This window comes from Brassica napus, chromosome C7 (assembly GCF_020379485.1).
Source record: "Brassica napus cultivar Da-Ae chromosome C7, Da-Ae, whole genome shotgun sequence".
Taxonomy (NCBI): Eukaryota; Viridiplantae; Streptophyta; class Magnoliopsida; order Brassicales; family Brassicaceae; genus Brassica; species Brassica napus.
Window position 1 is genome coordinate 25,200,701 of NC_063450.1, and position 11,506 is coordinate 25,212,206.

The following is an 11,506-nucleotide window of genomic DNA, read 5'->3' on the forward strand; positions in this document are numbered from 1 at the left end:
GAAGAGAGATAACTTTGTATGTCTACATTTGTACTTACTCTTATTCTTATTAGAATTGGATTTATCTTTCTTACAACACCACACATACTTAGAGTAGTTTCTCACTAACTACTACACTTAAACAACAACAAAATAGATGTCCTCAACTTCTCTTTGGTTTGTAACCAATGTGCTCTCACGTTGACTTTCTTCTTCTACGTGACTCTCTTTGGTTACTTCTTGTTCCTTCGTTTATTGCGCTTTAAGCTTCATTCTTCTTTTTCATTCTTTGTAGCTTCTTCTGTGCTACTCTTGTTTGCTCCTCTTCTTCTTCTATGTGACTCTAACATCAATAGGACCAAAGACATACCATCACATTACGGACTCCGTCAGCTACTTTACAACCAGACATTAGAAAAGGAGATTTTTGATCCTTGTGGACCTGTAACAAGAGATAGTGTTAGCAAGTAGAAGGAGAAGATAAAACAAAAAAAATTGAACAAGCAGAATCATGATGAACTCACAATCTTAATTTCACCGATCATGCTAGATTCATCAATGGCAAGAGAATGGCCACTAATTAGCACTCCATCCACAGGGACCTGGTCACCTATTCTAAGAGTATAACATCTCCGACAACAACATTATAGATTGAAATCTTCACTGTTCTCCCTCCTCTCATGACCTGTAAGAGTTTTAGTTTCTTAAAATGTCAGCTCAAAACAATATAATTTGCAATCAATCTAAGATGTTAAAGCAGGCACCTATAGTTGAAACTGAAGAGATTGGCGATAGTCACTAACAGCTGAAAGAATCAAAAGATAAAACTTAAAGAAATAGTCATCTTAAGTGGATTAGTTTGACACTGAACCTAACTACAACTCTACAAGATGTAAACAATACAGAGATGAAAAAACATGTTGATACCTGTAACGACAATGACAAGCAAAACTTCAAAAGCAATGCTTCCACAGAAACGTAACCTACGGATCGGACGTATCCGCTAGATATAAAATCGAAAATCTAACAATTATATGGTCAATTATGTTAATGACTTTGTACCTTCTTCTCTGATACTCTTTTGCTCCTCTTTCTTTTTCTTCTCCGTGACTCTCCGTGGCTTCTAACTAACGAGGGTTACAAGCCGCCGTCGTGTTCTGTTTTTTTTTTTGTTTCCTTTTTTTTTTTCGTTTTCCTTTTTTTAAGTTAATAATTATATTTCTAATTATATTTTAGCTTCTTTTTATTTGAAAAATTAGATATGAGTTGGCAATTTATTAGTGGATGGTGAACCCAAGAAAATCGGTTGAAAATTTCTGACGAAATTATGAAGATTTTGTATTCTGTTGGAAAGAAATTTCGGACTGAAAAAATCGGTCGGAAAACCATCAAAATTTTCCAAAACAAAAATGGGTCAGAAAAATCTGTCTGAAAACTCCTGGTTTCTTGTAGTGGTTAATTTTTGATCTTGGTTGTCCTGTGATTTAGAGAGCCATAACTATTTTTAGGTGAATCTTAATATAAAATTTATTTCTACAATTTAAGAGCCATACGATCTTTGTATAATAGTTTCTTAAAAAAAATTGGGGGTTAAAGAGAATGTTTCATGGGGTTGTGGTCAGGATCAGCCTGGTCGTGAGACTTGTTGACAAAAGAGTCTTTGCTTGTTTTCTATGTTTCTGATTATTTTATTTTGTATTCCGCTTACAGGAAATGTATGATTAAAACACATTTACTTCGCATGACAAGATGGGAGATGAGACAATAAGACATCAGATCATTTCTGGAGGCTCAAAGAATGGGTCTCCATGAAGTCTCTGATGGAACCTTGATCTATATATAGAACGAAGCGGAGCCGAGAAATCTGTGTGGCTGAAGAGAGGAGAATCATCTCCAGTAATGGAAAGATGAAGCTCACACTAAGCCTACAGCCAACGCTATGTCTCTTGCTACGGGTCTTAGCTCAGGGTGGTTCAAGACATGTTTCTCATGCTGAGAAATGTCCAAAGCGGTGAGGTTGAGATTCAAATTGAAAAAGGCAAGTGTGAATTGTGAGAATGTAATAACGCAGGGGCAATGTCGATATGCTCACAGCTAACTTACGCATTACAATGTGTATGTGCGCACACACTGAGTCAAAGTCGGTTTATGCTTTAGACTTGAGGTGATGGGCGGATTGCGGATCTCTTTGGATATTAAATTCAAAGAACTGCAGCAGAGTGTCAGGGTGAGGAGCCACCTTCTCACCAATATTCTTTCGTGCATGTATACTGATCAAGAAGAAAGCTCATTGCAACACACAAGTCACACTATGGGAACTCCTTCACTTGGTCCAATAACCAGGGAGCTTCTGTTATTTCAAAGAAACTTGATAGGATCTTGGTAAATGACGACTGGCTCCATAAATTTCCTAACTCTCTTGGTGTCTTTGGGGATCCGGGGATCTCGGACCACAGTCCGTGCTGTGTCTTTCTTGATGTGGAAAAGCCAAAGACTAAACAACCCTTCAAGTTTTTCTCAATGCTAAATGATCATCCTGATTTTGAAGTGGTGGTTAAGGAATGTTGGAATTCTCTCCCATTTGATGGCACTAAAATGCTGAGGGTTTCAAGGAAGCTAAAGGCTCTCAAAAGCATCATCAGATCCTTCAGTAGAGAGAATTATTCAGGTATTGAGAAAAGGGTTTCTGAAGCGTTTGACGACCTCACTCACTGCCTGCGAATTGTCCTCTCCTCTCCCTCTCCTCAGGCTGGTATAAATGAAAGATCAGCATACGACAAATGGATTATTTTGGCTAAAGCTGAGGAGTCATTCTTCTACCAACGCTCTCGTGTTAACTGGTTAGATAAGGGAGATAGCAACACTGGATTCTATCACAGGCAGATGAGGACTCGAAACTACATGAACCAGATTCTTTATCTGAAGGATGAAGCAGGCAACTTGATTGACAGCAAAGAGGAAATTATGGCCCATGCTATCTCTTTCTATCAGAACCTTCTTGGAGGAGAACCCGTTTCTTCAGCCTCATATCTTGTGGATATTGAACAGCTTCTCTCTTATAGGTGCTCTCCATCAGTCTCGGACTCTCTCTCTGCTGCCTATACTAGTCAGGATATCAAGACTGCTTTCTTTGATCTACTAAAGAATAAAGCACCAGGACCAGACGGGTATCCCTCAGAATTCTTCACGGCACATTGGAGCACAGTGGGTCAGGAGGTTACTGATGCAATCCAGGAATTCTTTATCACAGGCCGCCTCCTTCAACAATGGAATGCTACGATCTTAACATTGATACCCAAGAAAAAGAATGCTGATAAGATATCTGAGTTTATACCAATCTCTTGTTGTAATACAGTTTACAAGGTGATTGCGAAACTTCTCGCAAACAGGTTGAAGAAAGTCCTTCCTTCTGTTGTTTCCAACACTCAGTCGGCTTTCATCCCGGGGAGACTCTTAGTTGAAAATGTGCTCATGGCAACGGAGTTGGTCCATGGATATAATTGGAAGAATATCACAAAGCGTTCCATCTTGAAGGTTGATTTGAAAAAGGCTTCCGACTCTATTAATTGGAGCTTCATCTTTCTGATCTTGAGAGCACTTGGCTTCCCGGATTCCTTTATCAATCTTATATCTCAGTGTATCACTACCACCCGCTTCTCTGTTGCTGTGAACAGTGAGCTTGGTGGCTACTTCAAGGGAGCAAGGGGTCTTCGTCAAGGAGACCCGTTATCTCCATATCTCTATGTTCTGGCTATGGGAGTCTTGGGTCAAATGCTTAACAAAAACTACAGCACTGGTTTAATTGGCTACCATCCGCTAGAGTCTGATCCAGTTGTCACACACTTGGCTTTTGCGGATGACATTATGATTTTCTTTGACGGGGCTCAAGGATCTCTTCAGCAAATTGTGTGCACTCTAGGCAGCTTCTCTTCTTGGTCTGGTCTTCACATGAACAGATCCAAAACTGAGCTCTTTGTTGCGGCAATGAGCCAAATGGAAGCCACTGATTTATGCAATCTTGGCTTCTCTCTCGGCTCGCTTCCGGTCAGGTATCTTGGATTGCCTCTTATGCATCGAAAGCTGCGAATCTGTGACTATAGGACCCTTATTGACCAACTCAAGAGTCGCTTCACATCTTGGTCTTCTCGTGCTCTAACCTTTGCGGGTCGTAAGCAGCTTCTCTCCTCAGTCATCTTCGGCACTGTCAATTTCTGGTTTTCAACCTTCATTCTACCTAAGGGATGTATCAGGACTATTGAATCTCTTTGTTCGCGGTTTTTATGGAATGGAAACATCACCACCAGAGCCGCTGCAAAGATATCATGGTCGCAGGTTTGTTTACCAAAATCTGAAGGAGGGCTTGGCCTGCGTGAGCTCGCTTCTTGGAACAAGACCCTCTGTTTGAAGCTTTTGTGGCTGCTACACACTGAATCTGAGTCCCTCTGGGCTTCATGGACTAAAAAGCACCGTCTTAAGCATCTTTCCCTTTGGAGCATAGACGAACAAAAGCAATCCTCATGGATTTGGCAATCGATTCTAAAGCTGAGACCCTTGGCTGAACGCTTCATAAAATGTGAGGTGGGAAATGGCCAGTTAGCTAGCTTCTGGTATGATTCGTGGAACCATCTAGGACCCTTGATAAAAAAATTTGGAGTTGATGGTCCAAGGCATATTGGTATAGCCATCAACGCAAAAATCTGTGAGGCTTGTACTGATACAGGTTGGATCCTACGTCCTGCTAGGTCGCCACAGGCAGAGGAGCTCCATATATTACTCTGCTCCATCCCACTTCCCAGTCTCTCGGACAGAACAGACATTTACTACTGGGAAGTCGATGGTAAATCTCTCACCTCTTTTTCTGCTGCTCAAACTTGGAACTCTATTAGAAACCATGGGGATAAAAAAGAGTGGGAGGAAGCAATCTGGTTTAGTGGCCACATACCCAGTCAAGCCTTTCACATGTGGGTGGCCCAATGGAACAGACTTCCTACCCGGAATCGCCTCGCCAGGTGGTCACCGGTACCAGACAAGTCTTGCCTTCTGTGTGGTACCCATGATGAAGACAGAGACCACTTATTCCTAAGATGCTCTTTTAGTGAACAGATTTGGAAACAAGTAACGAGGCGCCTTGGCTACAGACCGTTCCTCTTTCACACTTGGACTGCTCTCCTGGACTGGCTCCACCTTAAAGACAGGACATCCTCTCTTACTCTCCGCCGGCTTGCTGTACACACCACTGTTTCAAAGCTGTGGTTTGAGCGTAATAACAGACTCCATAACAGCAGGTCCTCAACTCCAATGATCATCTTCAAAGACATTGACAGGACTATTCGCAACTCAATCCACGCTAGGAAGAGGAGACAGAAATTTAGGAATCTAATGAGTCATTGGCTTAGATTCTCTTAGCTTGTTGGAATAAATTTTATCTCAGCACTTAAGCTCTTTGTTGTTTTTTAGCTTTTTTGGTAACAAATTGCTTCTCCTATTTCTTTTTGTACATGTACAAACTTGTCTCATTTTTAATAATAATTCACATATTTATCAACAAAAAAAAAAAAAAAAAACACACAAGTCACACTTTTCTTAGCAAAGACAAAAGCAAAAACAAGTGACACTTTACAAATTACAACTTCAAACGTACGCACTAGGCATCGTGCATGATTATGACATACTTGCATATATTAGATCTCTTCAGTTATAGAGAGATCACATTATTGAGAAATATATATTAAACATCGGCCCAGACACAATATATAGATAGATAGACACATAGTTGGACTGATAGATGATAGATCGATAGATGGATGAATAGATTTCGGAAGAATCCTCTAGAATTCAGAAGAAAGCATTTTTGTCCATGTGGATGCATTGACAAACAACACGAGTATGTCCTCTGGGTCAGCCACCTTCTTGTCAATCCTCTCATACTTCAGGTGACATTTAACCACACTTCCAGGTCCTCTTTGTTTCGGAGTCGCCTGAATAGTGAGGAAGAAGTTCTTGAACTCTTTCATTAGATCTCCCCCAATAACCCTAGCCACCATCAGATTCTTCTCCGGCTCCAGTGCCTCGATCCTCTCCTTCATCACCTTTGGCTGTCCATCTACACTTAAAATGAGTGTTTATGTTTTTTTTTTTTTTTATAAAATGTTAAATTTGTTCAAACAAAAAAGCTTCTTTATAATGGGTGTTGCATTGATGCAGAGTTTTCATAAATTAGCAGAAAGATATATTTATCATGTTGTAAACCATAATGCCAATCCTCCCTCATATGCTTGGTTTCCCGGATTCAAGATAGACGATTGCGGACTCATTTGTCCACCATTAGGATCAATTGAGCCGGTATTGTTAGTGTTTATTTATTTTTATGTTTTTGGCTTTTTTTTGAAATCAATATATCTAAATAACGTTTGGGCTTACCAGTTACATAGTTCCAGGAGATAATACGGCCAACTTTTCCAGGCTCTCCCTCGAGCACATCACATTTCTGGAGGTTGTCAGGACTGGCCTACGGAAGATCTTTTGGTTTTCCGGTGAGCATGTGGTAGTACTTCTGGGCGGGAGCTTTGATCTCAATAGTTGTCTCCATCTCCCCTACCATATAAGACTGCATCGTAGCCTGTACCATTTTTTCAGACGGATGTTTTGCGTCTCTAGGTGTTGATGTGAGTGAGTATCTGTAGAATTTATAACCCCTTTTATAGAGGAAGAAATGAGAGATGTCAAAAAAAAAGAGAGGAAGTAATGAGCAATTGTTGTGACTAAGAAAAATCGGACTTAGTTAATTTGTTTATCTTCAGGTGACGTTTTTATTCCCTTAATTTTATTAGTCTCACATATACACCATTGTTATTTGAAAATAATTTCGCACCTTTTTTTTAAAAAAGAAAATAATTTTGAACTTCTCCTATGGCATTGTTTTGTTTTGCGTTTAGATATAACATTACTTTATATGTTACCTTATCTTTTCCTTCGACCCTTGATAGTATATAAACATTTTTTTATCAGCAGTATAAACGGATTCTGCTAAAACTCGGCAAATCAAACCGGTAATTATGCATCCATGTAAATATTTTTAGTTGTTTGCGAATATTATTTTTAATTATAAACGTGAAGACAGTAAGCAACAAAAGAAGAAATGATTGCATTTGTATATTACATAACAAGAAATATAGACATTCTATAATATAAATTTTAATATATTTAAATTTTATAGTTACAAGCTTATGACATGTTGCTTCCTGCCCTTTCAAGAATACGTAAATTTGCCATTTGTTTGTTGGAGTTGGAGGTTGAGGTCACATATCTCCCACCACTTTTGAACAATTTTCTTGTTTTTTTTCTTTTAAAGCTATTAATTAATAGGCCTAAATTCTGTTTTTTCTCTAATTGTTTAGGTCCAGGCCTGCATGTATCAGTTAATTAATTAGAATTTCACATAGTAAAAATATTTTCAATTTAAATTTAGAGACATGTATATATAGATGTAAATTTGAAGTTTTATAAGAAGAAATAAAAGAAAAATATAACAATTATATATATAAATAAATGAAAACATAAATAAGAAAAAATAATGAAAAAGAAACTAAGAAAATGAAAGTAATTAAGTGCTCTTTTGGAAATTTTATAATCAGCCAATCGGCAGAAAACAAGTTGTGGATTTTACTAGCATCTTATATTATTCTGCATTTCACCATTTTAAACCTATTTTTGGAACTCAAAATTGTGGGAATCTACGTTATAATGAGCCAGTTTCATCACTCCTGATGCGACACGTCAGCAGGAAAGTGGACCCCACTTTTAAAAAGTCTGAAAAAATGTCAAGTCTGAAAAAATGTCAAGTCTGTGGCTCAAACCCGGATTACTATGATATAAACACCAACATTTATACCACTAAACTAACGGATACTTTGTACATTGATCCACGGTCCTATCCCAGTTCGTGTGAATCACTACCATCCATCGCTACGATAGGGGGTCGATCGTGAAAGTTGATTGATCGCTTTGAAGTTGACCGATTAACTAATATGATGTAAACTATGTTCCGATGGGCTATAACGGAAAGTTATTTGGTTGCTAGGACTAACAGAGGCTGCAAGGTTGGATACGTCTCAGGCGGAGCTGAAGGACGGTACAACTAGAGCGCCTATTGTCCGGTTTTTGTCGTGCCAACGTGCTATGGAACTTAAGCCTTCCTAGGAGAATCCAGATCACTTCGAAACGTCGGCTGTCATTTTCAACAGGTACCACCAAGATGTAAAAAAATTTATGTTTGTGGTGTGGTTCGACTCAAGATTGAAACTTTTGCTGATGAAATAATCATTTTGTGGATGCATGTCAATTAAATTTACGAGGCTACAAAATGTACACTGTACATTAGCAAGGAAAAAATCGCTATGTATGGTTCAGTTGTAACACCGGTGTGGTGCAATGGGGATGGACATGGTAACCAAAGGTGTGCATAATGTTATTGAGTTCCTCAGCGATGATTCCCCTGACATGGATGTGATCGGAATCTCTGGTGAGTTCCTTTTGTATGTTATTGGTTTGATTTTAAAACAATGTCTTTTAGCTTAGTGTCATCTTGAGACTTACAAACTTGAAATTTATTGGTCAGTAACTTCTTCTCTGACATTAACAAACCTGCTGTGGTGAACTGCATCGAGGAACATGGCAGTAATTAGAAGAGAGATAAGGAACAAGGTGTTGAAAACGAGTGTGTCTGGCTTGGTGGAGCTAATTATACTCAAGAACCTCACCGTCTATGTTGTTGCAGGCTCTCTAGGTCGATTCAAATCTTATGCCAGCAACATAGTGTTTGATGTATTCATAGCTACTTGCCAAGATCCAGACCAAAACATGGAGAGCTCTCAATTGATGGAATCCATTAATAGCAATCACCGTACCTTCACTATCTCCTCCATCACTGAAGATACCATCATAGAGAACCATGGCAAAGTTGTCTAATTTTACTTGTCATCGCGTTCATGTATTTCAGGAGCACAGTGAGAACATTCTTCCAAGCAGTGAAGGTGACGTAGGATTGGCAGCATCGTCGGGCCCGTCTGTTTTGGGAGACAAGGTCGATGAGGAATGTGCTGCAGCAGATCCTCCAGAGATTGCAGACGCTCAGAATAACCGCAAGCGCTGCCGTGAGTGATTGGAAATATCTATTATATTCCTATCAGCCCGTCAACGTCTTTTCTATCTATTTTTAAAAACTGCTATTATCTTTGTTTCCCATCATAAACTTTGGATATTTTTTTCCTTGCATGTTTTCTCTGTTCGGAGATTTTATTTCTATCTTGGATTATTAATGAAACGTCGACGGGTTCTAACTCATACAAGATTTGTCAGTGGTGTATTTTTTTGGTTTACCTATTTATGACATTTTTTTTGTCCACCATAAACTATTTTTAACAAAGTTGAGTAAAACTCTAAAAATAAATAGTTTTGCAACCGTATAATTTTATAAATTTTTCTAGAGTTATTAATTTTTTTTAAAAAAAATAGTGTATTACAATTCTATATTTTTGAAATTAATTTAGGTATAATAAGAAAATAGTTTAATTTATTGTTCGATAAATTGTTTAATTTTTTGAATTCAAATTTTATAGTTTATTCCTTACACTATTTGTTTTATATACTAACAACTACCTAAGTAAATACTAAACAACTTCATCAACTTTATCTTTTGAACATGAAAGCGCTAATAACGCTAATGGTCGATCAAATCATTACGAAAATAATGCATATGAATTCGCCGGTCATTCTTATATCAACTTTATCAAAATGTGTGACTTCCAAATGTTATGTTCATCACCATTATATACAACACGGAAAAACAAAAGTGGGAAAAAATAAACGACAAAATCTCGTACACAAAACTACACAACGATCAATAACTTATCCGGCTCCGCGCAAGCGCGGAGGCTATACCCCTAGTCATTATAAAACAAGAGAGTTGCGGAATGTAGGAATATATATGGTCGGTCAAGACACAACGTTTCACGACTTCTTGGAGGTTTCGCAATATAAGGTTTTGTTTTTAGTTTGAAAATTTGTCATGTTGTTCTCACATTTTAGGTTTAATATTTTGTTTTTTTGTATGACACTTGACAATATATATAACGTTTAAATTTTTGTTTCTTTTGTTATGTTCTACTTTATATATTTATGCTTTAAAATTTTATCATTTGGCTACATTGATCACAAATTTGCTAGGGGAGATTGTTGTCAAAGTTCGTAGCCATGTAGCTACAAATATTTGTTTAATTCCAAACACGGAGGCCTACAACTAGGTTGCACGTGTACGTCACTTCACTGACGTCTCGCGTACCGGAAACGCTCTCGAGACGGGGACGGCTTGGGGACGGCCAGGAAACGTTTCCAAAACGTTTCGGTGATGATGGGGACAGCTAAAGTTTGTGGGGACGGTATCATTAGTTTATGGGGACGTTTCAGAAACGTTTCCCATGTATAACTAATGTCTCCTTGTTTCGGATCTATGAAGTCTACATCGTTTGTCACCTTCAACCCAAGCTAATCAAGACAGTTCCAATAATATGCCGAGTTTGAACTGATAAACGTTTTCCAAGCTAATAAAGACGTGTTTTGTTAACGACCGTGATATGACTTGTGTGAATTTATAAGCATGAAAACCTATGAGCGCTAGAATTGATAACCTCTGTTTTTACTTCCAAAAATGGTTAAACTAATCTTATCTAGAATCTAAGGTTAGTTAAGAGCTTTAGTTGTTGTTTGTCAAAAACACTATGACCAGTAAACTTTTCTTACAAAGTTCTTAACTATGACTTTATATATATATATATATATATATATATTATTGTTGTATCTAAGCCATACCCGTATCTAAGTTTTTTGGTTTTCCCGTTTTCTGTCCCCGCTACTGTCCCTGTTTCCAGTCCCTGTACTCGTTCCAGGGCTGTTTAGGCTTACAAAAATGACAGAAATGAGGCCGATTAATCTATGTAATGTGGGTTATAAAATTATCTCGAAGGTTCTATGTCAACGGTTAAAAGTTTATCTTCCCAAGCTTATTTCGAAAACACAATCGGCCTTTGTCCCAGGGAGACTTATATCGTATAACATCCTCATTGCTCAGGAAATGTTCCATGGTTTAAGGGTTAATAAATCGTGCAAGAACAAGTTTATGGCAATCAAAACATACATGAGTAAAGCATATGATAGGGTCGATTGGGCGTTTATTCAGGCTCTACTGCACAAAATGGGTTTTGATCCTCAATGGATTCAGCTGATGATGGAATGCATTTCCTCGGTGCAATACAGAATACCTATAAATGGACATCCACGAGGGAATGTACTTCCGCAGAGAAGTTTACGACAAGGAGATCCTTTTTCTCCATACTTATTTATTATGTGCACGGAGGCACTCATTGCAAACATAAAAAAGGCAGAAAGACAAAAACAACTGACAGGAATGAAGGTTGCATGAGCTTGCCCTTCGGTACCGCATTTGCTATTTGCGGATTATAGTATTTTTTGC

General features: G+C 38.2%; 1 long non-coding RNA gene and 2 pseudogenes across 3 annotated transcripts; 1 reads left to right on the forward strand and 2 right to left on the reverse strand.

Annotated features, from left to right (window-relative positions):
• Window positions 1-4: 4 nt before the first annotated feature.
• Window positions 5-1,311, reverse strand: LOC106435118. Of its 3 annotated transcripts, XR_001286902.3 has the most exons (5): window positions 1,042-1,311; window positions 907-962; window positions 744-784; window positions 504-664; window positions 5-421 (listed from the first exon to the last, which is right to left on the reverse strand). It is a non-coding gene; the product is annotated as an uncharacterized LOC106435118 (long non-coding RNA). The 3 variants fall into 3 exon arrangements; XR_007326139.1 differs by lacking the exon at window positions 907-962 and having other exon boundaries at window positions 1,042-1,304; XR_002660149.2 differs by lacking the exons at window positions 744-784; window positions 907-962 and having other exon boundaries at window positions 1,042-1,293.
• A 4,496-nt stretch (window positions 1,312-5,807) lies between these two features.
• LOC106435111 lies at window positions 5,808-6,607 on the reverse strand (annotated as a pseudogene).
• Window positions 6,608-7,582: 975 nt separating this feature from the next.
• Window positions 7,583-9,139, forward strand: LOC111207997 (annotated as a pseudogene).
• The last annotated feature ends 2,367 nt before the right edge of the window (window positions 9,140-11,506 follow it).